General features: G+C 41.6%; 1 protein-coding gene and 1 long non-coding RNA gene across 23 annotated transcripts in view; one reads left to right on the plus strand and one right to left on the minus strand.

Moving 5' to 3' along the window:
• Window positions 1-5496, minus strand: part of SORBS1 (sorbin and SH3 domain containing 1) — a 290288-nt gene extending 284792 nt beyond the window's left edge. For all 22 annotated transcript variants that reach the window (XM_075841467.1, XM_075841478.1, XM_075841471.1 and 19 more), the window contains exon 1: window positions 5412-5496. The gene's annotated coding sequence lies outside the window, so the exon portion shown is untranslated. The remainder of the gene's footprint in view (window positions 1-5411) is intronic.
• Window positions 5497-5605: 109 nt separating this feature from the next.
• LOC142664094 (uncharacterized) overlaps window positions 5606-27522 on the plus strand; it is a 32932-nt gene continuing 11015 nt past the window's right edge. The window contains exons 1-3 of the long non-coding RNA XR_012851191.1: window positions 5606-5697; window positions 23145-23240; window positions 23534-23689. This is a non-coding gene — a long non-coding RNA (uncharacterized LOC142664094). The remainder of the gene's footprint in view (window positions 5698-23144; window positions 23241-23533; window positions 23690-27522) is intronic.

Raw genomic sequence — 27522 nt, forward strand, 5'->3', positions numbered from 1 at the left:
CCATTTTTCGATGGAGTCAATGAAAAACTACTCCAACAATAGCTCAATAAGGGACATGCACTTCTTTTTCGCAGGCGTTTTTTTACGATGCCATTTTTCAAAACGGGCGCGTAAAATTCGGACCATCGGAACAGAACGCCGTATTTCCCATTGAAATCAATGGGCAAATGTTTGGAGGCGTTCTGCTTCCGATTTTTTGGCAGTTTTTCTGCCCTTTATGACCCAAAAACGGCTGAAAATAAGCGGTGTGAAAAACCCCAAAACAGCTCCAAAAACGGCCGTAAAAAAACGCAGTGAAAAACGCGAGTTTGCTTAAAAAACGTCTGAAAATCAGGAGCGGTTTTCCCTTTAAAACAGCTCCGTATTTTCAGACGTTTTTGCTAAGCGTGTGCACATACCCTTACACCTTCCCAGTTCCTGTGTATCACCACCCGATTATTCAAGAACTTCCTTCTCTGGCTGCTGAAAAGCTATGAATATTCATACAGCTGATGCCGCTGGACACCGATGTAAACGCATGCGCTGTTCTGCCTCTACCAGACACCAGGGCGCTTGTGATGGAACAACGCATCCGTGGAAGCTGCAGAATCAGAGCCACGCATGTGTTTCCGGTTGCTAAACTGATTGGCCCCTGTATGGCATGTCACTAGTGACGTCCCGTACACTGGGGAGTGACTAGCAACTCCTTTACCATAGAATATGTATAGGCGGCATCACTAGAGCAAGAACTAAACATTACGTCACAGGTCATGTGACTCGTGGCCGTATCTAGAAACGGGGGCACTTTTCTAAAAGTAAATAAATTAAACACTTCTCTTGTATCAGAGGTAAGCGCACTGCCAGTAAAAGTTATCGCCGAAAACCCCATTAATATGTTCAGTTGTATTTCCATCATGGCGTCTGTCGATTTACCTTACTAAATGGCGCAGCCGGCAGCTCTATTTTTCCTCGGCTTTTTTGACTAGTTCTGTGACGGAGGAGACGTTAGAGCTGGACATTCCGTTAGACAAAAGTGGTTCCTACAAATTAAATACAGACATCTATTGTCCCACTGCTCAATCCAAAATCTACACGAACATGTTTCGTTAACAGCAGCGGAACATCTAGGATAGTCCAGGAAAGCCTTTCCTTTAAATTCCACAAATACGAGCTGAAAATTCTGAGCAGAATGAAAATATATGGAGTTGCCATGGTGACCAAGAAAAGAAAAAAAGTATTTGCGGGTCAACCACCGCTTGCACAATAAGAAAATTTGTTTTTGAAGAGAACTTAGATCTTAATTTAAGTAACAATCATTTAAAGGGGAACTCCTCATTGAAGTCTGCCATATTCCGGAAATGATAACGTGCTACAACGTCCTTATACTATACCCCACATGTCTGTAAAGACCAGAAGAGGCTGCAGACCTTCAGGAGTTCTCATTTAGTTTGCCCATCACCAAGTCACAGAAATTGTTTCATTCATGAAAATGTAACAAAGAACCAAAAATATTGATTTACTGGATTTATTGCAAAAACATAAAAGAGAGTGTTATGACTGCATGAATAAATGGAACTAGTAAACAGCAAGCAATAGAAAATTTATAAGACATCCTATTAGGCCGGGTTCCCACATAGCGTAGCAGCATTCACAGTAGTGGCAAAGTGGATGAGATTTTGTAAATATCATGCCCACGCTGCAGGAAGAGAATGCCGCGAAAACTTTCAGAAACTGACCTGCGGTGCGAAACTTAAATCCGAAGCATGTCAATTTATGATGCTTTTTCGTTGCTTTGTATATTGTTGCGATTTATGCAGGGGAATCGCTGCGATTCCACCACAAAAGTCGCAACACTTGGCTGTTTGTTGCAGGTTTTGCATCCCGATTAAATTCAAATGGGGAAAACCTGCAACAGAAAATTCGGCATAAATTGACATGCTGCGGATTTACATTTTGCACCGCAGGTCAATTTATGAAAGTTTTAGCTGCATTTTTTTCCCGCAGCGTGAGCATGAGATTTTCAAAATCTCATCCACTTTGCCGCTACTGTAAATGCGGTGGAATTTCTGCACAGAATTCCGTTGCGGAAATTCCGCAGTGTTTACGCTAAGGCTGGGTTCACACGTGGCGGAATTGCACTTGAATTCCGCTGCGGACACTCTGCAGCGTTAATCCGCAGCGGAGCCGTTTCTCCATTGACTTCCACTTCTATTTAGCAGTGTTCGTTTAGACGATGCGTAAAATTCCGCTGCGGAGCATAGGCTGCGGAGCGGAATTTGGTGTCCGCAGCATGCTCTGTCTGTTGCGGAGCAGTGGCGGACTGGTTGCGGACTCATGGCGGAATTTCTCCATTGACTTCAATGGAGATTCTAAATTCCGCAATGAAGTCCGCAGCTGTCATGCACATGTTATGTGTGCTGCGGATGCGTCTTGCTTTTTTGACATGACATTTCTTCATTCTGGCTGGACCTATGTATTTCTAGGTCTACAGCCAGACTGAGGAAGTCAATGGGGCTCCCGTAATTACGGGAGCGTTGCTAGGAGACGTCAGTAAATAGTCACTGTCTAGGGTGCTGAAAGAGTTAAGCGATCGGCAGTAACTGTTTCTGCCCCCTGGACAGTGACTACGATCTCAATATACAGCAACCTGTAAAAAAATAGAAGTTCATACTTACCGAGAACTCCCTGCTTCTGTCTCCAGTCCGGCTTCCCAGGATGACGTTTCAGTCTAAGTGACGGCTGCAGCCAATCACAGGCTGCAGCGGTCACATGGACTGCCGCGTCATCCAGGGAGGTCGGGCTGGATGCCGAAAGAGGGACGCGTCACCAAGACAACGGCCGGTAAGTATGAAATTCGTTTACTTTCACTAGGGAAAGTGCTGTCCCTTCTCTCTATCCTGCACTGATAGGGAGAAGGGAAGCACTTTTCCCGCAGTCCGCAGCAGCTAGTCCGCATCAATTTACTGCACATTTTGGGCAGATCCGCCGCAGAATCTGCAACGCAGATTCTGTGCGGCATTGATGCGGACAGTTGCGGAGGAAAACCGCCACGTGGGGGCATGCCCTAAGTGGGAACCTAGTTTTAGGGTGCAGTAACATGCTGTATACATTTCTGCGACAAAAATCAGTTGAATTCATCTGAATAGAGTTGTTTCTGCAACAGGTGCATGGATTTCTGCAAGTTCTGTTAAGATGAATGGAACTGATTTTTAGGCCTAATTCACACGAGCGTATTTCACGTCCGTGTTACGCGCGTGAAAATAACGCAGGTCACACGGACCTATGCAGGTCAATGGGGCCATTCAGACATTCAGTGTTTTTCACGCAGCGTGTGTCCGCTGCCTGAAACTTACTGCATGTCCTATACTTGTGCGTTATTTGCGCATCACGCACCCATTGAAGTCAATGGGCGCGTGAAAATCACGGACAAAAAGAAAACCACCTCCTTAATTTTATTTTGCTGACGTAAATAACGAATGACATACGGATGACATACGCGCGTAAAAAACGCTGACAAGCACCATACACTGATGTCACATGGAACTGCTATGCAGGAAAAACGCGGCGTTTTTTATGTGCACAAAATGGACACATTCGTGTGAATAAGGCCTTAGTCGCTGCACCCTTAGGCCTTGTTCACACAGTGCAGATTTTGCATGCATTTAGTAAGCCAAAACTACAGAGTCAGGTCAGTATACAAACTTTGTATACTGACCTGACGAAGGGACCAGTCCGGTCCAGAAGCGCGTCGTCTTCTCAATAAAAGATCTCCTAGATCCTATGCACTTGACTCCGTTCCTGATCCTCTTCAGCCTGGCGCCGATACCCGTAATTACACTGCATTTTTTTCTCTTCACCTTCTGACGTAACCCCCTCTAGGCTCTGCTGAATGGCTTAAATATGGAGCGAGCGCCTCACGAGAATTTTGAAAAGCCATTAAGTGGGTGCAACGGTGCCCTTGTGTTTAACATTTTTTAAAGGTTTGTCTTTGTTTTTTTTAAATTGCAGTTATTTAGGGGACCTCCCTGGGATGTACCCTGTTCAGGTACATCCTTACCAGCACAGGAAAACATATGACATATACCAAGGAAACCTTATATACTGTAGGGCAAGAGTCGTGATAAAGAAGAGGCCTGTTCCTAGTAATCGACGTAACATGCTCATCATTTTAGATTATTAGTTTCGTGTAACTAACAGCATTCTAAAAACAGGTAAGAAGTACCCGGCAGAATGATGCGGAGCACCCACCGCGCTGAAGTTACAGGATGTAATCATTAGACAGTCGCAGCTCGTGTTTTATTTAAATTCTATTTTGAGCAGCGAGCATTGGAAACGGATTGTGGTACAGCAAGCAAATGACTTGCACAGCGATGTAGGCTCTGCAGCACATTGGAAAACACATTTCACATAATAAATAGTGGAAATTCTAGGACGCATGCAGCACGCACCAGCAGATCACCCGACAGCTCTGCCATTGTAACGTTACCAGTTATTGATCAACCACGTACTGTAATATATTATTATATGATATAAAATATATTATTAGGCGATCATTACAGAATGATGGAGAGGGAATACAGTATACACTACAGCACCAGCACACATGGCCAAAAACCTCATTACTCAACTCCTGGCGCCTGTCAGATCCATTTTGCTAAGCAGTTAAATAGACAATTCTATTTGCTGATCAAGTGCATGATACAAAGAGGGGGGTAGCGGAATATCAGCGAATAGACCGGACTAAAGCGATGATCTCCAGCCCTGACCGGCTCGTCTGCAGTCCATGCATTGCTGACTTAGTAAGTGTTTATCTGCAGTCTCACTAAGCAGAATGTCACAGGTCTGCAAGCAGCTGGGCTCAGCAATACACTGCATAGGAAGGCACAGACCGCATTCATCAGCCTCGCAAGTGTTTATCAACAGAAATCACTAATTGTTTTTTTGGGGCAATTATAAAACTAGATGTAACAATTTCTTGGGCGATGCGCGCAATAATAAGCAGCTTCTACGGTAACGAAGAGATCGGATACGATCAATGTAAATCGATTTAAGGATTTATCCAACAGATTTTTTAATTTTGACTTGGGAATGTATCATCCTGAGATGTAATTGTCACAATGTTATGGTTCATTGGCTTGATGATCGGACATTCGGATCATTTGACACAATATTACGTTACAAATATTGTCTCGTTTATCATTATTTACAATAACGGTCACCGATATGGCCGGAATTACTGATAATCGATCAGTAGATGTAATAGTTTGAATTCTCATTGATCAGAACAAACTCTAGAGGGGATTTAAATAGGAGATCGTGCAGGTAACACTGCCATGGCCTCGTAGTGACAATGCTGGGGATGAGGTGACGCAGAGGTTTACAGCCTGCACATGATGCACAACAAAGGACAAGTTCTAAGCAGCGAAACTTACCTTGTGTATATCATGCAGTGTCCTTGCTGCGAGCGCACAACATGCTGCTGTATTATTCTGCTCTTGTATCCCAGCTCTGACTTCATTGAAGCCATCTGTGTCCATCGACCAATCACACGAGGCTCCTCCCCCTTTAAGAGACTGGATCTGGAAGCGTCCACTGTGTCGCGGGGTGTGTGCAGAGTATGTGAGGGGCTCTGCTGTGTTGTACTCATCCGCTGTATCGCGCACAGGCTGCTTTCCAGGCTGAAATTAAGCTTTCCAGGCTGACACAGGAAAATATCAGGTCATTCCCTGTCGTAGCGCTCACTGCCAGGATCATTCTTTCCCTTGTTACAAGTGTATACAGATATCCGCTTACACCAGGATGGAAATGGCTGGGAAGTTACCGATAGTGGAACCAATGGAGCAAGTCACCGCGTCCACAGGAAGAAAGTTTCTGGACACCTGACTCTGGGGTGCACAGGGATAAAAGATACATTGGGGAAGATATCACTAAACTGGTGCAAAGGAAAAGAAGAGTTGTTGCCCATGGCAACCAATCAGGTTGATGCTTTCATTTACCAAAGGGCCTATGAAAAATAAAAGGTGGAATCTGATTGGCTGCCATTAACAACTCCACTTTTCCTTTGCACTGGTTTTGATATATCTCCTTCATTGTGTTATAGGACAGGAGTAAATAGGGAATAAGTACATCATAGGCACCAACAGTAAAGATTTTCTGTCAGGGAGAATGGAGGTACACATAAATATATGTTTATATATAAATTCTACCCTCAAATAATAGGCGACCGGTGTCAATGTAGAGGGTGCCCTCATATATGTTCAGACGCTTCACATCGGTGTTGGAGGCTTCCATTAAAAATCCCGGACAAAATAGTGCAGCATGCAGCGCTATTTTGTCCGGAAAAATTATAGAAATCATGATGGATATTCAACGGAACCCATTAAAGTCAATGTGTTGGTGCCCGTCATGCGAAGGATCCGGCACTTCCATTTTTCTTTCATTTTGTTTGATTTCTTTGTTGTTCCTATGACGGAACAGAAAAAATAACGCAGATGTGAACATAGGAAAAATCAGCAAAATATGTATGTGAGTCATGCAGATTTTCGCCCGAATTTAACCTAGGATATAATGGGTGTAATCCGTAGCAATTCAGAATAAACCACAAGGGCGAATGCATGCTGTGTCTTTTAGGCTGGATTCACACGAGCATGTTCGGTCCGTAATATACGGAACGTATTTCGGCCGCAAGTCCCGGACCGAACACACTGCAGGGAGCCGGGCTCCTAGCATCATAGTTATGTATGACGCTAGGAGTCCCTGCCTCACTGCGGGACAACTGTCCCGTACTGTAATCATGTTTTCAGTACAGGACAGTAGTTCCACGGAGAGGCAGGGACTCCTAGCGTCGTACATAACTATGATGCTAGGAGCCCGGCTCCCTGCAGAGTGTTTGGTCCGGGACTTCCGGACGAAATACGTTCCGTCCATTACGGACGTAAAGTGCTCGTGTGAATCCAGCCTTAGGGTATGTTCACACGCTGAGAGGCAGTTACGTGTGAAAAGACAGACTGTTAACAGCTGCCTCGTTTCACACGTAAAAGCTCCTCGTAATTTACGAGGCGTCTGAGACGCTCGTAAACCTTGAGCCGTGCTTCATTGATTTCAATGAAGAACGGCTCAAATTACGTGGCAAAGAAGTGCCCTGCACTTCTTTGCCGAGGCCGTAAATTTACGGGTCGTCATTTGACAGCTGTCAAACGACGACTCGTAAATAACAGGTCGTCTGCACAGTACGTCGGCAAACCCATTCAAATGAATGGGCAGATGTTTGCCGACGTATTGCAGCCCTATTTTCAGACGTAAAACGAGGCATAATACGCCTCGTATACGTCTGAAATTTGGCCGTGTGAACATACCCTTAATCTCTGCACTATTATAATACGCACATATTTTTCCAGCACAGGGAATGGGATGGCACATATTGGCACAAAAAATATGCCCGCCTTTTACAGCATGTATACGTATTTGCAAAAACCTCTACCACCCAGAGTGGTCCTTGTAATGGATATTCTGGGCTTTGTACACACCAGTAGCTTCTCCAAGTGATAACAGCTGATTGCCGAGGATGCCATCATCTGCACAACACGCCTCATTCGGTTGTTTCCTGTTGCACCCCGCTCAAGCGATTGGGCCCCCAACAATCTAACTTTTATTACCTGTCCTGTTAACTTATCAGTGCCAGCTATATGTTCAAATAAGAATAACCACATTTTCCAGGAAGGAAAGTGTCAGTAGCTCACATGTCACTTCATCTGCCTATACTGATCTCTATCAGCAAAGGTCAGCACCGGGAAATTGTTTTCAAGTCCCAGTTTTGCAATAAATTTGGCTGCCATACTTGGAGTTTGAGAACTCCCTTAACTGAGGAGACTCCTAGACAATCTTGGTGGGTTGACAAGTATGAAGTTATCGCACCCTATTTATATATGTTACCTGGCAGTTTATTAATATTTTCCATGGTGGTAAACAATTTTCAGTTTGGGGATGTGGTCTAATTTGGTGCAAGCATACGTCAAAGTGCATGGAATATTTTCTATGCCGAACTAGCCTACGGCAGGTCAGACCAGTCGTACATTATAGATTGGTTTTCTAAAGAGTTGTGGTTGTGCTAAATTCACATACATTTCTGACATTTTTTGTGAACTTGGTGTGCGCGTTAAGTATAAAGTGATTAGAAAAGTCCAGAATTTGGAAATCCCTTAAAAATAATTTCTTTCTCGAGAACTGTCGCTAAGCAACAATGACGCAACCCCGATAGACCTTCTCCCTTGCCCCCTAGTAATAGGCATGCAATTATGTGTACTATCGTCTACGACTCCCTTCACTATGCTATAAGCTACAATTAAGGTTCCCCTTAATGTCTCCTCATAAACCAGGGTCACCCCTATTTCGCAATCCAGATTTTATCTGTGGTTTACATCCCTCCCTTCCCCTCTTTCCTTTATTTTTTGTGTCGTTTCCCCACAATCTGTTCATCTTCCCTCTTCTCTTTCTCTCTTTTTTTTTTTTACTTTATAAATGACGGATGAATGATGTAAATTTTCTTTTATGCTCTTTCCAGATGAATTGATTTAATTTTTTTTTATTGTTTTTTACCTACCTAAACTGTGAATTTAGTAACATATTCTGTTCTATTATGCATTTTGTCTTTTTCTAGTATAATGTGCTTCCTCGTGTACGATTTACTTTTGCTTGTCTACCAATATGTATATTCATATTATGTCTCTACACAATTATTATGCTTTGTTCTCTGGTTTTCTGTTATTCAAAATGTTAATGAAAATCATTTGAAAGTAAAGAGGTGTCCAGAGCAATTTTAACACATTGTTGGGCCCAGTTCAAAAATTTCAGAATTGGGCCTCTCCATGCAGCCAATACACACATGGACACACGTACACAGGCTTTCAGCATGGACACAGACAATCACATACACAGGCAATCGCCACATACAGATAAGCATATACATATAATACAATAGCAACATACATAATGCATGGAATATCCACATGAATAATGTACACTGTGTAGATACTGTAAGTAAGGTCATACACTGCATACTTGCACTGACTTGAGACATTGATGACTGCAAAGGGTTCAGGGGGAGTGGTCCCATGTCAACCTGTGACTCAGGGTCCTACCTCTGGAACCCACATCTATCTCTAGAATGGGGCCCCCTGACCCCCATTTTAACTTGTCCCGCTGTTGCTGCTCTCAGGTCACTGAGTTACGAGATGGCCAGGAGCACAGTAACAGTCGAGGCTCTCTGAGCTACGCTGTTTTTGTAACTCCCATAGAAGTAAAAGGGCTGTTTCTGGAACTCGGTGGCTATGTAAACATGCTGTGCTACGCTGTTTCTGTTAGGATATGTGCACACGATAACGTCAATTACGGCTGAAATTACGGAGCTGTTTTCAGGAGAAAACAGCTCCTGCATTTCAGATGTAATTGCTCGTACTCGCATTTTGCGAGGCGTCAATTACGGACGTAATTTGTAGCTGTTCTTCATTGGATACAATGAAAAATGTCTCCAATTACGTCCCAAGAAGTGTCCTGCACTTCTTTGACGAGGCTGTTATTTTACGCGCCGTCTTTTGACAGCGACGCGTAAAATTACAGGTCGTCGGCATAGTACATCGGCAAACCCATTGAAATGAATGGGCAGATGTTTGCCGACGTATGGAGCCGTGTTTTCAGACGTAATTCGAGGCGTAAAACGCCTCCATTACGCCTGAAAGTAGATCGTGTGAACCCAGCCTAATACTCATTCACTTCTATGGGAGTTATGGAAACAGTCTAGCTCAGCGATCTTGGCTGTTTCCGTACCCCCGGCCATCTCTTTACAGTGGCCGGAGAGCAGCGACATTAGGATAAGGTAAGACCTGGGTCAGGGGGCCCTGTTCTAGAGATAGATGTGGGTCTCAGAGGTGGGACCTGCATTTTTCAGACATTCATGGCATATCCTGTGGATATGCCATAAATGTCAGAGATGAGAATACCCCTTTAATGTGTTTGAAAATTGAATATGCTAAACATTTAAAACATTAGTTTGTTAGAATAATTTAACATTACTTAGGGATCTACTGTTTCTTTTTTATGGATTATGAAGACAACAACATATATGTTAACTGGGAGGCTGTCTGACACATTCCAGCTGGACTTGAATACCCTTCTACATTATTTTTATTATTTATTACTGTTCTCCACAATGGGACAGAAGTGAATTCATTTAGCATTTGAACTTGGCTTAAAATGGCTGTTTCACCATAGACAACCCCTTCAATTTAAGAGCCACCTAGAAAAAAAGCATCTGATCGCCCCGTGTTCATCTATAGAGACCCCCGGCAATTCGTTGATTTTGCTGTGGGAAGATGTGGCCAACTGCTCATGTAATATTTCATGGCAGCCTTTGAGATGAATGACTGTCCGTTTAATGCATGGATGGCTTGTTAGCAGCTCTCCGCTCTAGCTTATTGAAGGTGGCTCCGAGCGGAGGAAAAACTTCTTTAAAGCAGGGTTGTATCATTGCACCAATAATTTTTTTCTATGTATTTCCATGTCCTCTTGTTATGAAACCTATAGAGAAAAGAGGTCAAGTACACACAAGATATTACAATAGAAAGGATTCTTTATTAACAAATTCAAGAAACAGGACAATTTAAAAAATGAGTCATACAGTGTAAGTTGGCGTCAGCCCATGTTGTGTATAAATATTAATGGTAACACAATAAGTAACAAGACCCGGGATCAGTACTGTTGTATATCAAAAAAATCTCTAAATGCATACGTAACATATCATGAATAGATGGTGCAGGTAGTGCAGATCCTCAGGTTGAAACCACTATTTGCCTATTATATAAAGGTTATAGATATATGTGGCCAATACACATGGGTGAAATCATTCATATACCAAGTATGCAGTTTACAAGTGTTACAGAATTTAAGTCATGAGTGTGATTGGCAGCACTAAAGCAAATATAGGTGAGAGTCGAGGAGTCATAATACCAACAGATAGCCAGATGCATATGAAAAAAGTAATGTTACGTACCCGGATTCATGTAGCCAACATGGGGGAGACGCCAGTCCCGACGCGCGTTTCGGCTGATGCCTTCGTCCGGGGATGGCGTCTTCCCGGCGGGACCCTCCCTTAAATATGGGCATAATTAGACTGTAATTGGTGGCAGTGGGAAATGTCGGAGGTACTCGGCGACAGGCCGGGGGTAGCAAGATGGCTACTCCCCACTTCCGGTATCGAGTCATCCAGGCGGAAGTGCGCGGACGCTGTCTGACAGCGCCGCCCACGTCCAACCAGGATCAGAGACTCGGCCGAGAGTGAGTGAGCCACTCCCCCACCCCCCGCCAGCGCACACCTCCTCCACCCGGATGGTACACAGAGCGGAGATGCAAATTTGGAGACACTGATGACACTGACGATGAAGATATGTAACTACATTGGGGAAACTTGAAAATGATAGAGCATTATTTGTAGGGGATACAACTGCGATCTATGTGCAGGTAGTATGGCACAAAGCAACAAAAGGAAGAAAAACAAAACAAGAAAAAAGAGGAAAAAAGGAAAAAAGAGGAAAAAGCAAGAGAAAGGGAAACGAACAGTGAAGGAAAATGAAAACACAAGTATATGTGATGTGACATGAAAGACGGTCCCTAATAAATAAGGATGATACGAAATGTAAATGATTAAATAAAGGAAGAGGACCGAAAAGTGAATAAATTGATAAATAAATAAAGATATGAGAAATGTGTGAAATAATAAACAAGTGTTATATGAATATATATACAACCAGTGTACAGTGTATTGTACCTATGTACAAAGAATAAATAAATAAATAAAATAGAACAATAAAATTAATAACAGTGTGAATGGTAGAAATGTTAAATAATATGTGAACAAATCTTGGAAATATGAAAAAGTGTTACAGGTGTGTATATGCAAAACTATACATACACAACATTTTATATAATTATATTACTAAATAAATAAGATAATAATATAATGTGAGCACAATGTGAGCACAAATTTTGTATAAATGCAAGTGCATATTCACCAATATTCATGTATAAAAACATAATAGATAAATAAATGCAGATATAAATATACATATACACATACATACACAAAACATACCACCAAGGTACAAAAATATATATATATTAGATATCATAAAAAAGATACTGTATGTACATATAAATAGGTAGGAAAATGTCCGCAGATACAGGTATATCACTAAATAATAATAAATCTATATACATGCACGAGGAATATATAAAAATATATATAGTAAATACAAAAAATTTCTTTATAATATATATATTAATTGACAACACATCAGTGCAGAAAAAGATATATATAAATCCATGCATCAGTATATTAGAATCTCCGTGCATGAAATATAAAAATAGACCAGTGCGGAATAATATCCATAATAATACCTGCACACACATACCAATAAAAACAATACATGCATACATACAATACACTACAATATATAAAATCAATTTAGCATTAACATATATATAAACGTATATGCAGCAATATGGTGCCACTGGAAACCAATTTAAGCAGGTTTTTTACCCCCCATTTTACATATACAATAAATCACCCCACCCATAAATAACATAAAGTTAGTCAGGCACATATGTATTAATAGCTTCATCTCCAAGAATCCATGACCTCCAGTGTCCCCAATGTATACGTCTCCGACAGATAACTGTATTTCTAAATGCCTTCAAAACATGAGAGAAAAATCCCAAAGGAGGGTAGTTAACAAAGTAATGACTATACATGTACATAAAAATAGCAACTAAACGAAGCTATATGGATAATATAATAAAAACATAATTAAAAAACAGGACCCGCAGAGAGTCAGTGGTTCAGAGGAATGGAGCGAAACTAAGAGATTCATTAAGACCCAGAGGCTGCATTGACCCAAGGGTCCAAATCCAGCGTGCTTCGCATTGTGCCAGTTTTTGTTTGATATTCCCCCCTCTCATGCCTGCAACAATGTGATCAATGCCTCTCACCTTTAGCTTTGTTGGATCACAGGAATGGTATGTTTTAAAATGGCGCGGTATAGGTTTTAGAGTTTCCACGACTTCCTCACTTGCTGCTCTTCTGATGTCAGACATGTGCTCTCTCACCCGCACTTTTAGTTCCCTTGAGGTAAGGCCGACATATACTTTAGGGCATGGGCACGTTGCGTAATATACTACAGCTTTCGTAGTACAAGTTATTGCATGTGTAATGGTATATTTTTTCGTGCCTGTAACATTAGAGAAAGTTGTTATACTCTCCACGTTAGGACATGCCACACAATGCCCACAAGGGGAACATCCCCATTTGGCTCCCTTTGTCCCAAAAGGATGTTTTCTCATACCTGGATCATAGTGACTCCTCACAAGGTGATCTTTTAAATTTTTCCCACGTCTTGCTGTTATGCTGGGATACCTAGTCACATAATTGGTAAGAATTGGGTCCGTGAGCAAGATTGGCCAGAACCTTTTAACAATTTCCTTCATTTGTGGCCATCTAGAGTGAAAGTTGGTTATAAACCTCACCTTGGTCTGTGTATCTTTTTTCCTTTTGGTGAACAGAAGATCATCTCTGTTAGCATGTTTGGCTCTATGATATGCTTTCTTAATGGACCGCATGCTATAGCCTCGTTCAACGAAGCGGTTTTTTAGGTCCTTAGCTTGTTCCTCGAATATGATATCAGAGGAACATATCCTTCTTATCCTCAAGAATTGCCCAATGGGGATTGCCTGTAGGGTCTGTGGTGGATGAGAGGATGAGAAGTGCAGTAAAGAATTAACAGAGGTCTCTTTTCGAAATACGTCACTCTGCAGAAATCCATCCGAGTCCTTGGTTAGTTTAATATCCAAGAAATCAATGCACTGGCTGTTTGATTTATATGTAAATTTGAGATTAATCTCATTGTTGTTAAGATCCAATATAAATTTATCCAATTCAGAAAGGGTACCCTTCCAGATGATCAGGATGTCATCAATGAACCGTGCCCAAAACAGGACCCGGTCCATTGAATCATCCTGGCCATCTGTAAATAGGTCCCTTTCCCACAGTCCAAGGAACAAATTGGCGTATGAGGGCGCGCAGGCTGCCCCCATCGCCGTTCCCTGGAGCTGTAAGTAAAAGTTGCCATTGAAGGTAAAAAAGTTATGCGTCAATGTGTATTCAAGTAACTCAACAAGAAAATCACACATAGGTTTTTCTAGATTGGTCGTGGACAAAAAGAATTTAGTGGCCCTGATGCCATCAGCATGTCTGATACTAGTATACAGAGATTCAACATCAATCGTAACTAATAGCATATCGTCATCAATGCTGATGCCACTAACTTTTTGGAGGAGATCCGCAGAGTCACGAATATATGAAGGGAGGTTAATAACCAAATCCTTCAAATGATGATCAATATATCTACAGCACTTCTCTGTAATACTGAATCTAATGAATCTAATGAATCTCTTAGTTTCGCTCCATTCCTCTGAACCACTGACTCTCTGCGGGTCCTGTTTTTTAATTATGTTTTTATTATATTATCCATATAGCTTCGTTTAGTTGCTATTTTTATGTACATGTATAGTCATTACTTTGTTAACTACCCTCCTTTGGGATTTTTCTCTCATGTTTTGAAGGCATTTAGAAATACAGTTATCTGTCGGAGACGTATACATTGGGGACACTGGAGGTCATGGATTCTTGGAGATGAAGCTATTAATACATATGTGCCTGACTAACTTTATGTTATTTATGGGTGGGGTGATTTATTGTATATGTAAAATGGGGGGTAAAAAACCTGCTTAAATTGGTTTCCAGTGGCACCATATTGCTGCATATACGTTTATATATATGTTAATGCTAAATTGATTTTATATATTGTAGTGTATTGTATGTATGCATGTATTGTTTTTATTGGTATGTGTGTGCAGGTATTATTATGGATATTATTCCGCACTGGTCTATTTTTATATTTCATGCACGGAGATTCTAATATACTGATGCATGGATTTATATATATCTTTTTCTGCACTGATGTGTTGTCAATTAATATATATATTATAAAGAAATTTTTTGTATTTACTATATATATTTTTATATATTCCTCGTGCATGTATATAGATTTATTATTATTTAGTGATATACCTGTATCTGCGGACATTTTCCTACCTATTTATATGTACATACAGTATCTTTTTTATGATATCTAATATATATATATTTTTGTACCTTGGTGGTATGTTTTGTGTATGTATGTGTATATGTATATTTATATCTGCATTTATTTATCTATTATGTTTTTATACATGAATATTGGTGAATATGCACTTGCATTTATACAAAATTTGTGCTCACATTGTGCTCACATTATATTATTATCTTATTTATTTAGTAATATAATTATATAAAATGTTGTGTATGTATAGTTTTGCATATACACACCTGTAACACTTTTTCATATTTCCAAGATTTGTTCACATATTATTTAACATTTCTACCATTCACACTGTTATTAATTTTATTGTTCTATTTTATTTATTTATTTATTCTTTGTACATAGGTACAATACACTGTACACTGGTTGTATATATATTCATATAACACTTGTTTATTATTTCACACATTTCTCATATCTTTATTTATTTATCAATTTATTCACTTTTCGGTCCTCTTCCTTTATTTAATCATTTACATTTCGTATCATCCTTATTTATTAGGGACCGTCTTTCATGTCACATCACATATACTTGTGTTTTCATTTTCCTTCACTGTTCGTTTCCCTTTCTCTTGCTTTTTCCTCTTTTTTCCTTTTTTCCTCTTTTTTCTTGTTTTGTTTTTCTTCCTTTTGTTGCTTTGTGCCATACTACCTGCACATAGATCGCAGTTGTATCCCCTACAAATAATGCTCTATCATTTTCAAGTTTCCCCAATGTAGTTACATATCTTCATCGTCAGTGTCATCAGTGTCTCCAAATTTGCATCTCCGCTCTGTGTACCATCCGGGTGGAGGAGGTGTGCGCTGGCGGGGGGTGGGGGAGTGGCTCACTCACTCTCGGCCGAGTCTCTGATCCTGGTTGGACGTGGGCGGCGCTGTCAGACAGCGTCCGCGCACTTCCGCCTGGATGACTCGATACCGGAAGTGGGGAGTAGCCATCTTGCTACCCCCGGCCTGTCGCCGAGTACCTCCGACATTTCCCACTGCCACCAATTACAGTCTAATTATGCCCATATTTAAGGGAGGGTCCCGCCGGGAAGACGCCATCCCCGGACGAAGGCATCAGCCGAAACGCGCGTCGGGACTGGCGTCTCCCCCATGTTGGCTACATGAATCCGGGTACGTAACATTACTTTTTTCATATGCATCTGGCTATCTGTTGGTATTATGACTCCTCGACTCTCACCTATATTTGCTTTAGTGCTGCCAATCACACTCATGACTTAAATTCTGTAACACTTGTAAACTGCATACTTGGTATATGAATGATTTCACCCATGTGTATTGGCCACATATATCTATAACCTTTATATAATAGGCAAATAGTGGTTTCAACCTGAGGATCTGCACTACCTGCACCATCTATTCATGATATGTTACGTATGCATTTAGAGATTTTTTTGATATACAACAGTACTGATCCCGGGTCTTGTTACTTATTGTGTTACCATTAATATTTATACACAACATGGGCTGACGCCAACTTACACTGTATGACTCATTTTTTAAATTGTCCTGTTTCTTGAATTTGTTAATAAAGAATCCTTTCTATTGTAATATCTTGTGTGTACTTGACCTCTTTTCTCTATAGGTTTCATAGTAATGCTATGGTCAGAGTACCAGGTCATATTGGGTTATATGTGTGTTCTCCTCAGTCTATAGATTAACTATGTGTGTCACCTTGACCCTTATGGACATATAAAGATATATATATCATAATTTCTTTGGAGTTCACACGATTCCTGCTTGTGTACATATTGGTTGTCTACATGTCCTCTTGTTGCAGATTTATAAATGCTCTCCCTGCTGTGGTGAGATTGAATACAGATTAGATGGGAGCCTTTTCTCATCAGCTCAATTCCAAGACAAAAGTGAATTAAGCCACAGTCTAGCTAGATCACTATGTGCAGCCACATATACACACATTAACGTTACTCAAGTGTCCTGACTGAACGTTTGTGTGAGATTTACAGCAAGGCAAGCGTAATCTCGCGAGATTACGCTGTCAATTTATTTAAAACGATATTACGCTTGCTGTGCTGTAAATCTCACACAAACGTTACCAAAGTGTCAGGATTGTGAATAGACATCACGTCCTGGTTGGACGCGATGTCTATTAACTCTCAGGACACTTCAGTAACGTTAGTGTGTGTGTATGTAGCTGGACATAGTGATCTAGCTAGATCAATATGTGCTGTGTAAATGAATGGAGAGAAGTGTACAGGGTGGGCCATTTATATGGATACACCTAAATAAAATGGGAATGGTTGGTGATATTAACTTCCTGTTTGTGGCACATTAGTATATGGGAGGGGGGAAACTTTTCAAGCTGGGTGTTGACCATGGCGGCCATTTTGAAGTCTGACATTTTGTATCCAACTTTAGTTTTTTCAATGGGAAGAGGGTCATGTGACACATCAAACTTATCGAGAATTTCACAAGAAAAACAATGGTGTGCTTGGTTTTACCGTTACTTTATTCTTTCATGAGTTATTTACAAGTTTCTGACCACTTATAAAATGTGTTCAAAGTGCTGCCCATTGTGTTGGATTGTCAATGCAACCCTCTTCTCCCACTCTTCACACACTGATAGCAACACCGCAGAAGAAATGCTAGCACAGGCTTCCAGTATCTGTAGTTTCAGTTGCTGCACATCTCGTATCTTCACAGCATAGACAATTGCCTTCAGATGACCCCAAAGATAAAAGTCTAAGGGGGTCAGACCGGGAGACCTAGGGGGCCATTCAACTGGCCCACGACGACCAATCCACTTTCCAGGAAACTGTTTATCTAGGAATGCTCGGACCTGACACCCATAATGTGGTGGTGCACCATCTTGCTGGAAAAACTCAGGGAACGTGCCAGCTTCAGTGCATAAAAAGGGAAACACATCATCATGTAGCAATTTCAGATATCCCGTGGCCTTGAGGTTTCCATTGATGAAGAATGGCCCCACTATCTTTGTACCCCATATACCACACCATGCCATAAATTTTTGTGTTCCAACAGTCTTGGAGGGATCTATCCAATGTGGGTTAGTGTCAGACCAATAGCGGTGGTTTTGTTTGTTAACTTCACCATTCACATAAAAGTTTGCCTCATCACTGAACAAAATGTTCTGTGTAAACTGAGGGTCCTGTTCCAATTTTTGTTTTGCCCATTCTGCAAATTCAGTGCGCCGATCTGGGTCATCCTCGTTGAGATGCTGCAGCAGCTGGAGTTTGTAAGGGTGCCATTTGTGAGTAGCTAAAATCCGCCGAAGGGATGTTCGACTGATGGCACTCTCCAGTGACATGCGGCGAGTGCTACGCTGTGGGCTCTTGCTGAATGAAGCTAGGACAGCCACTGATGTTTCTTCATTAGTGACAGTTTTCATGCGTCCACATTTGGGCAAATCCAACACTGAACCAGTTTCACGAAACTTGGCAAGCAGTTTGCAAACTGTAGCATGGGAAATGGGTGGTCTCGTAGGGTGTCTTGCATTGAAATCTGCTGCAATGACCCGGGTACTGCGTTCACCAGACATCAACACAATTTGTATCCGCTCCTCACGTGTTAACCTCTGTGACATGTCAATGGCTGTAAACAAAGAGAAACTTGTAAATAACTCATGAAAGAATAAAGTAACATTAAAACCAAGCACACCATTGTTTTTCTTGTGAAATTCTCGATAAGTTTGATGTGTCATACGACCCTCTTCCCATTGAAAAAACTAAAGTTGGATACAAAATGGCCGACTTCAAAATGGCCGCCATGGTCAATACCCAGCTTGAAAAGTTTCCCCCCTCCCATATACTAATGTGCCACAAACAGGAAGTTAATATCACCAACCATTCCCATTTTATTTAGGTGTATCCATATAAATGGCCCACCCTGTATGATGCTGATTAGTCACTGATTGGTCAGCGTCATACACTCCTCTGTACAACGCCCACTTGGTCATATAGTAAAAACACGCCCAGTTGTCCGTTAAGAAAGTCATTAGCATAAAGCTAAAATAGGTCATAACTTGGTGAAAATAGATTGTTTTTCTAAATAAAAAACACTGCTGTAATCTACATTACAGCGCCAATCACATCATGTACAATATAGGCCACTTATAATGTGGTGACAGAGCCTCTTTAAGCAACTTTGTAAATAAATTACTTTACTTATCTTTTATGGATCTCAAATTACAGCCTGTATAAGGATAAGGGTATGTGCACACGGTAAGGGTATGTGCACACACACTAATTACGTCCGTAATTGACGGACGTATTTCGGCCGCAAGTACCGGACCGAACACAGTGCAGGGAGCCGGGCTCCTGGCATCATACTTATGTACGACGCTAGGAGTCCCTGCCTCTCCGTGGAACTACTGTCCCGTACTGAAAACATGATTACAGTACGGGACAGTTGTCCTGCAGCGAGGCAGGGACTCCTAGCATCGTACATAACTACGATGCTAGGAGCCCGGCTCCCTGCACTGAGTTCGGTCCGGTACCTGCGGCCGAAATACGTCCGTCAATTACGGACGTAATTAGTGTGTGTGCACATACCCTAAGGCTGGGTTCACACGACCTATTTTCAGACGTTAACGAGGCGTATTATGCCTCGTTTTACATCTGAAAATAGGGCTACAATATGTCGGCAAACATCTACCCATTCATTTGAATGGGTTTGCCGACGTACTGTGCAGACAACCTGTCATTTACGCGTCGTCGTTTGACAGCTGTCAAACGACGACGCGTAAAAATACAGCCTCGTCAAAAGAAGTGCAGGACACTTCTTTCAGACGTAATTTGAGCCGTTCTTCATTGAACTCAATGAAGAGCAGCTCAAAATTTACGGCTGTCAGAGAAGCCTCGCAAAATGCGAGAAGGAGCGTTTACGTCTGAAACGAGGCAGCTGTTTTCTCCTTAAAACAGTCTGTCTTTTCAGACGTAAAAGCCTGCTACCCTGTGCACATACCCTAAGGGTATGTTCACACGGCCAAATTTCAGACGTATACGAGGCGTATTATGCCTCGTTTTACGTCTGAAAATATGGCTACAATACGTCGGCAAACATCTGCCCATTCATTTGAATGGGTTTGCCGACGTACTGTGCAGACGACCTGTTATTTACGAGTCGTCGTTTGACAGCTGTCAAACGACGACCCGTAAATTTACTGCCTCGGCAAAGAAGTGCAGGGCACTTCTTTGCCACGTAATTTGAGCCGTTCTTCATTGAAATCAATGAAGCACGGCTCAAGGTTTACGAGCGTCTCAGATGCCTCGTAAATTACGAGGAGGAGCTTTTACGTGTGAAACGAGGCAGCTGTTAACAGCCTGTCTTTTCACACGTAACTGCCTCTCAGCGTGTGAACATACCCTTACAGGCTTTTACGTCTGAAAAGACAGACTGTTTTCAGGAGAAAACAGCTGCCTCGTTTCAGACGTAAATGCTCCTCCTCGTATTTTGCGAGGCTTCTCCGACAGCCGTAAATTTTGAGCTGTGCTTCATTGAGTTCAATGAAGAACGGCTCAAATTACGTCGAAAGAAGTGTCCTGCACTTCTTTTGACGAGGCTGTATTTTTACGCCTCGTTTACGTCTGAAAATAGGTCGTATGAACCCAGCCTTAGGCCTCATTTACACGAGCGTAATATACGCGCATGCGACGCGCGTGCTTTTCACGCGTGTCGTACGCACCTATATTACTCTATGGGGCAGTTTAGACGATGCGTGAATTTTGCGCAGCGTGAGTGCGTTGCGTAAAACTCACGACATGTTCTATAATCGTGCGTTTTTCACGCAACACGCACCCATTGAAGTCAATGGGTGCGTGAAAACAACGCATGCCACACGGACGCTACTGCGTTGCATGCGCGAAAATCACGCAAGAGCTGTCAAAAGGATGAATGTAAACAGAAAAGCACCACGTGCTTTTCTGTTTACAAACATCCAAACGGAGTGTCAAATTAGAGATGAGCGCACCGAACTTCACCGGGTTCGGCCGAACTCGTTTTGACCGAACCCGGCAAAAAATGTTCGGGTACGCGACGTCAGGAGACAGTCACTGCCCACGGTGCTGAAAGACTTAAACTGTTTCAGCACCATGGACAGTGACTTTCGATCGCCATATACATATACGTGTAAAAAAAAACAGAAGTTCGGACTTACCGATAAGTCCCGGCTCCTTCCTCCAGTCCGACCTCCCGGGATAACAATTCAGGCCAAGCACAGGCTGCAGCCAATCACAGGCTGCAGCGGTCTCATGGACTGCCGCGTCATCCTGGGAGGTGGGGCCGGATGACAAGAGAGGGACGCGTCACCAAGGCAACGGCCGGGAGACCGGACTGGAGGAAGCAGGCAGTTCATGGTAAGTTTGAACGTCTTTTTTTATTCACAGGTTGCTGTATATTGTGATCGGCATTCACTGTCGAGGGTGCTGAAAGAGTTACTGCCGATCAGTTAGCTCTTTCAGCACCTTGGACAGTGACGGGCGTCGACTAGCCTCATCTCTATGATGGCGGCTGCGCGAAAATCACGCAGCCGCGCATCATACACGGATGACACACGGAGCTGTCAAATGCCTTTTGCGCGCGCAAAACGCAGCGTTTTTTGCGCGCGCAAAACGCACACGCTCGTGTAAATCAGGCCTTAGGGTATGTGCACACGATGAGAGGCTTTTACGGCTGAAATGACAGACTGTTTTCAGGAGAAAACAGCTGCCTCGTTTCAGTCGTAAAAGCTCCTCCTCGTATTATGCGAGGCGTCTGTGACGCTCGTAAATCTTGAGCTGCTCTTCATTGAGTTCAATGAAGAACGGCTCAAATTACGTTGCAAAGAAGTGTCCTGCACTTCTTTGCCGAGGCAGTCAATTTACGCGTCGTCGTTTGACAGCTGTCAAACGACGACGCGTAAATTACAGGTCGTCTGCACAATACGTCGGCAAACCCATTCAAATGAATGGGCAGATGTTTGCCGACGTATTGTAGGCCTATTTTCAGGCGTAAATCGAGGCATAATACGCCTCGTTTACGCCTGAAAATAGGTCGTGTGAACCCAGCCTTAGGGTATGTGCACAGGGTAGCAGGCTTTTACGTCTGAAAAGACAGACTGTTTTCAGGAGAAAACAGCTGCCTCGTTTCAGTCGTAAAAGCTCCTCCTTGCATTTTGCGAGGCTTCTCTGACAGCCGTAAATTTTGAGCTGTGCTTCATTGAGTTCAATGAAGAACGGCTCAAATTACGTCTGTAAGAAGTGTCCTGCAATTCTTTTGACGAGGCTGTATTTTTATGCGTCGTCGTTTGACAGCTGTCAAACGACGACGCGTAAGGGTATGTGCACACGTAGTGACCAAAAACTTCTGAAAATACGGAGCTGTTTTCAAGTGAAAACAGCCCCTGATTTTCAGACGTTTTTTGAGCAACTCGCGTTTTTCGCTGCATTTTTCGCTGCGTTTTCGCGGCGTTTTTGACGTCCGTTTTTGGAGCTGTTAACATTGCAGTCTATGAGAAAACAGCTCCAAAAACGTCCAAAGAAGTGTCCTGCACTTCTTTTGACGAGGCTGTATTTTTACGCGTCGTCGTTTGACAGCTGTCAAACGACGACACGTAAATGACAGGTCGTCTGCACAGTACGTCGGCAAACCCATTCAAATGAATGGGCAGATGTTTGCCGACGTATTGTAGCCTTATTTTCAGACGTAAAACGAGGCATAATACGCCTCGTTTACGTCTGAAAATAGGTCGTGTGAACCCAGCCTAAGGCCTCACAGAGACAAAAAAACATGCATGACCGCATGCATGCGGTTTTCAAACGCAACAGAACCGCAACAATACCACGTCAACAACGCACCGTGTGGCCTTACCCTTATAGTTCAGAGCTGACTTCACAATTCTGTTTGCTTCAGAGATTAAATTTACCATAATACTTTGCTGTCTTCATTTCTGCACAGAGCTTGTTCTGGCGGCTTGCATTCTGGGAAGGGCAGAGTTTATACCAGGCACTGCATAGCAATAACTGTTTTATCGTGTTGTGAAACGGCGAAACGGTAAGAACAGAGACGGTTTTGCCGGTTATAATGCTGTGTAAAAGCGTTATAGAGGGGGTAATTTCGGATCAGTGTATGATAAAGTACTGGAATATATTTTTAAACTTCCATAAGTTTTTATGAAGCCTATACCTATATGTGAACTAAAAAAATTGTGTTCAAAGGTGAACATACCCTTTAAATATATGTAATATAGTGGTAAAACAGCATACATGGTGTTATTACTAAGTTCTCGGAGATCATTACATACCTGTGACTGACCTTGCACTTTTACACCTGTCTTGATATTATAGGTCTGAGATTTTAGCTAAAACACTTATTGCCCATATAAAACTTCTGAAAAGTGGCGAAGAACCTTAGAAGAAGCACCTGAGACCTGCATCTTAGTACATAGAGTGACGTTACACCTCAGATTCATGTAACCCTTATACAAGTGTTCCTACTTTCTGGTGAGTAGTTATATTTTAGATCATGATATTTTTTTCCTAACATAACTCATTCCTTCTGTTCTTCTTATAGCAAATATCTAATTTTTCAAAATGCATTTTATGCTGACAGTCCCTGAAATTCACCAGATGGACTGTGACTTGGTCTTCCAGATGGAGACAAATAACCAGTTTATTCCAATCTTTCCAAGAAATTCTCTGTATTTGCCAGCTGCCACCTATTTGTCTATATTGCATTAAACAGTAATTGAATTTTGCTTATTTTATAATGTAACAGAGCCTTAGTAGACAGCAATGAATAGGCATAATTTATTTAAGAAACTTCTCCTAACATTATAGAGAGTATACATCAGGAGTACAATTGACTTATCTGGGATGAGTTCTCCGTAGGACCAATGAAACATACCTGAAGCTAACATTTTACATTTAGAACTGAAGGGTTTCATTTATAGACCTGTGTATAGTAATGATTCTATTTGGTGTGTTGTGAGATTCAAGTACACAATTTTCTATTAACGATCATTAACCCCTAATGACTGGGCCTGAAAAGGCCTTAATGACCAGCTACATTTTTCAGTTTTTGCCTTTCTGCATTTCAGCAGCCATAACTTTTTTATTTTTTCATTGACGTGTCTATATGAGGCCTTGTTTTATGCGGGAGACATTGTATTTTTATTCTTGGGGGGTAGAAAAAATGTACTGTGTAAGTTATATAATAAATGTTTTTGGTGTGAATATAGGAAAAAGCATTTTTTTAATTTATTTTTTATCCCGTTTACGTTTCATGCTAATTAACCTGATAAATTAGTTCTTCAGGTTATTATGGTCGTGTAGATACCTAAAATGTGTCGTTTTTTTGTTTTTATGTAATGTATGGGCCATAAAATATATTTTATGCAAAATAATGGTTATTTTTTGTTACAGTTTTTTTTAAATCCCATTAAGGCTTCGTTCCAATCTGCGCTATGGCTCCGTTCCGACATTCCATCTGAGCTTTCCGTTGGAACGGAGCCCTGACAGACACAAACGGAAGGTTTCCATCACTACGGTATTCATTCCGTCAAAACGACGGAACCCTTGCACAACTAAGACAAACAGAAACCATTGGCACCGGATCCATCACCATTGAAATCAATGGTGATGGAAACAGACACCTACGGTTTCCGTTTGTGTTAATCAGCCCTCCATGCCGACGAAAAGCTCAGACGGAATGTCGCAATGGAGCCCTAATGGATATGTGAACGAAATCTCAAGGATAACTTTATTTACATCTTTATTTTTTCTTATAATGTATTGGGATAGTACTGTATGCTAATACATTATACTGTGTCACTATGATACAGGCTTCTGTTAGGGCAGCACATCTGGTGACCCAACAGCAGGCTTACTGAGCAGACAGCTATAGCAAGTGGCTATGACTAAGAATCCAGTTAGCGTTTGAAACGCGTAAGCGTACGGGTCCTTTGTCTTTATGTGCTGGGTGGATTTTTAATGTTTATACAATAAAGTCCTGAGATTTCTTCATTAAGTGCTGGATCATACTTTTTTTTTTGTTACTGAGCAGACAGCCATGGGGTCCTTTCTACGACTCCAGGGCTATCTATAGAGGGTTCTCCCAGTCTCCGAACACGTCACTGGGTTTCTGGTGATGCGATCAAAGAGTGGAGTCCCCTTTGATCATGCCGCGGTCACAAGTTAAACAGCTGGGGTCTGAATTTTTTCCGATCCAAGGTATACTCAAAAGGCTTCTCTAAGTACAGGAGCTGTTAGTTACAGCTCCTGCTTAGAGGATGAGCTCCCCCAAGAGCACTCATATGCCTTTTCTATAACGATGCCAAAAGACATCGCTGTAGACTGGGGACCTGCACCAACTGCCGTCAAAACACGGCGGTCAGGAAAGGGTTAAAGGGACCGCATAGTACTAAACACGCTATTCTCGAATCATGTAGTTGTATTAAAAAGCACAATTGTATCTAATATTTACAGTGAAACCTCTCCAAAATGCCAATTTTTGAGAAGACCACCTCCCATGTAGACCAGATTTTACTGTGATGGATCCTTTGTATATTGACCTTTTTTTTTGAGAGGACCACCCCTTTAAAAGACCATTTTTCACTGCGTTGCAGTTTTGTGTGGTTGTCTGTATATACAAGACTTGTCAAGAATATCCTTCCCTCTTTCCCTCATTCCTTTTTTTGTTTTAAGTGTAACACAAATAAAGAGTGGAGAAATTATATGCCGATAGACTTGATATTATATTTAGTGTTTGAAGCTTTTGTGTAATTTGCTAAGAATGAAGCAGTACAACAAAGTATTGTCACAATGGACACAACTCTTACAGGAAACAATACCTCTGACTGTCCCTGTATGCAGGGAGGTGAAGGGATCAATGGTCACACCCTTTGTGGTCTATGGTATAAAATACTGTACATCACTTGTGGTCTAGGGTAGTGAAGAGTATTAAATACCTGATGTCCAGTGGTTTAATCACCTCTAAGCGCCCCAGTGCCTGATAAGCACGTTCAGCTTCCACCACCTGTGCTCATTATTATTTATTAAACATTTTATTACCGGAGGGTTTACCCCCTTTCATTACCAAGCCTATTTTGGCAGAATATTTTGTTTTTGCATCGCTGCATTCCATGCAACAGTATAAGGGTTTTTATTTTTTCCTGGATGAGTTATATTTTTTTAAAGAACCATTTTCAGGTAGATATAAATTATTGATTAACTTTTAATTTGTTTTTAAGGGGTTAATGGAGAATGCGGGGTTGTTTTTATATGTCGTTCACTGTGCGGTTTAAATAACGTGTTAAACTTATTACAAAGGTGGTTATGATTGCGGCGATGTGTTCATTTCTTTGTTTACCCCCTGTGGAAAATAAAATTACTTTTTATGGGAAAAAATGGTTTTATTGTTATATTTATTTTTTAACTTTTTCTTAAATAAATTTTATTAAAAAAATTTTTTTTTTATTTTGTCCCATTAGGGGATTTCACAATGCGATCTACTAATTTCTTTCATAATGCTTTAATATACTCATTATAACAAAGCATTATTGCCTGTCAGTGATAAATTGACAGGCATCCTATTATGCCATGCCTCTGTCTAACCCCCTTGATGCCACGGCATCAACCACAGATTGACCACAGAATCTAGGGGGTTAATGGAGCAGCAGGACTCCAGGGTCATACCTGTGGCCATTGCTGTATAGTAGCAGTTAACTGTGAGCCACGTTTAAAAGCAGTGGCTCTGCAATGTATAAAGGTTAATTTAACTGGTTAATTTATGTTAATTACATAGTGCGAACATATTCCACGGCGCCGTACAGAGGTTGTCCTCATTTGATGTCCCCATTGGGGTTCACAATTTAAATTCCCTATTTGACCTATTTGTATATTTTTAGAGTGTGAAAGGAAACCGGAGTACCCGAAGTAAACACAGGTAGAACAGACAAGCTCCATGCATATATTGTCAGATATATCAGTAGCAAATGGTTCTCTCAGTGATCAAGCAGAGCGTTCTCCATCTTTGCCTCGCCAATCTATCTTCATATGGAACCCGGAAGCAAGAGGATTATAAATTAATAGGGGATAGATGAGATGTGTCTCCAGGGAAAATCAGGTGAATTGACACCTCTGCCCTTGTGCTCTCAATTTCATGGCAGAACACCCCTTTTCCAGCAAATCTAACTGATAATAGATCTAAGAATTGCTGGATTCACAATGATTGTTGACTTTCTTGTTAAAGGGAAACTGCCATCAGGATAAGCCCACATGCACGAAAAGATTCTACAGGTTTTCAAGTAATGCTCAACTAAAGAGCCTACCATAGT

This window comes from Rhinoderma darwinii, chromosome 11, assembly GCF_050947455.1.
Source record: "Rhinoderma darwinii isolate aRhiDar2 chromosome 11, aRhiDar2.hap1, whole genome shotgun sequence".
NCBI lineage: Eukaryota > Metazoa > Chordata > Amphibia > Anura > Rhinodermatidae > Rhinoderma > Rhinoderma darwinii.